The sequence below is a fragment of the Pteropus alecto genome, unplaced genomic scaffold, assembly GCF_000325575.1.
Source record: "Pteropus alecto unplaced genomic scaffold, ASM32557v1 scaffold65, whole genome shotgun sequence".
Classification (NCBI taxonomy): Eukaryota; Metazoa; Chordata; class Mammalia; order Chiroptera; family Pteropodidae; genus Pteropus; species Pteropus alecto.
The window spans coordinates 2,767,471-2,769,202 of record NW_006439191.1 but is presented as its reverse complement, the minus strand read 5'-3'; the positions used below and the strand labels follow the sequence as shown (position 1 = coordinate 2,769,202).

The 1,732-nt window shown below is 40.8% G+C and overlaps 1 protein-coding gene across 1 annotated transcript in view; it reads left to right on the top strand.

Annotated features, from left to right (window-relative positions):
* RGS21 (regulator of G protein signaling 21) overlaps window positions 1-1,732 on the top strand; it is a 36,951-nt gene that overhangs the window by 34,356 nt on the left and 863 nt on the right. The window lies entirely within an intron of this gene.

Here is a 1,732-nt window from a genome sequence, read left to right as displayed (position 1 = left end):
AAGGGCTTTGGGCTTTTTAAACAGGGGATGTGGAGTTATTGCGGGTGTTCAGTTCTGATTAAAATAATAACCAGGCAACACTGTGCCCCAGGAATGCTCACCCGAGGAGAGAATGCCTCAATGAGCTAAGTTGCTATAGTTACCATTACGGGGACTATAAAGTTAAACAAATTGCAGATGATGCCGTTAAAGAATGAACGGCATTGGTAAAGGAGGAAAACAGGCGATATCTACTCTCATATCCCCACGATACAGAGAGGATTTACAAAACAGATGACTCCAGAGTTTTAAAAACCACTGTAAGATCTCGATAATGGCCCCTGTGCACTGACTCCCGTGTGAGGCGGGCACCATACCAGGGTCCTAACTGTGATCACGGCCCCTCCCTGCTCAAAGCCAGCGGTGTCTTCCTATTGCTTCTGGCAGAGAACAGGAACTCCTCGCACGGCACGGAAGTCCCACAAGACCTGGCCTGCATCTCCTGCCCCGACCTCACCCAGGGACTTTCTTCCTCGCCCCGCACACTCCATCTGTCTGGGCAGAGTGGCAGTCCAGAACATAACACATTCTTTCCGGAATCAGGAACTCTACATTTATGTTTGTTTGTTTGTCTGTTTGTTTTGTTTTGTTTTGTTTTGTTTTCTGCCAGAAATGTTTTCCTCCAGATTCTTAGAGGACAGGCTTTTTCTCGTCCTTCAAGTTCAAATCTAAAATAATTCTGTTTATTTAGTTGTTCGTTGTCTTTCCCCAAATACGGAAAGCATTTGGCACATAACAAGCACTCACAAATATTTGTAGAATCAATGAGTGTGCGATCATCTCACTTTAATTCCTACAACAACTCAGTCGAGAACTACCCGCCTTAAAGATGAGGAAGCAGACCTCGGAAATATTAGTCACTCACCGCAGGTCACCCAGGTGCTGTGTGGCAGATCGCAGGTTTGAAAATCATCCCAAAGTCTTTTCACAACTGCACACCATCTTCCTGTACAAAGAAGTAGAAATTAATTTCAGATGTTGAGGGCTTCATGAGAGCTGGGGCATTTGATCTGAAACGTAGATGCAGGACCTAAGAAAGAAAATATCCATAAGCAAATAGTGGCCTTTCAATGATTCTTTTTAATTATTTTTCTTCTTCCTAAACTAATGGTCTTAAAATAGTTTGATATTACTTATCTCATTTAGTCCTTAAAACTCTTTAAGATAGATGCTATTTCTCTTCTCTTTTATACCATGGAAACAAAGATTAAAGGAAATCACAGAATCCGCTTCACTCATACAAATAGCAAGTAGGCACTTGAGGGGAGATTTGATTGCAGGTCTGTCTGCCTATCTTTTAACTTCGATTCAATAAACATAAATTGTCATTTATAGTCTTTTTTTTTTTACCAGACCCCAAACTTCTGGCATTTTTACAATCTCCCCCATTTTGCCAAGAGACATTTTAATTTGAGTCACTAAATATTCATTGATTGCTGATCACATGTTAGATAGTCTGCTAAATGCTGAAAAACAGAATGATGAATAAGACAGATACAGCACCTGCCTTGGTAAGCTTTAAAGATTCCAGTCTCTTTTGCACTTCATGAATATTTTCAGTTTAAGTTAAACAACTTGGATTTGAAATTTTCTGCTTCTCTGAATATATCCTGAGATGTGTGTAGAGGTGGACAAGTCTCTCCACAAGAATGTTTGGGGATTTTTATATACTGGCGGGTGGATGGTGTGTTTC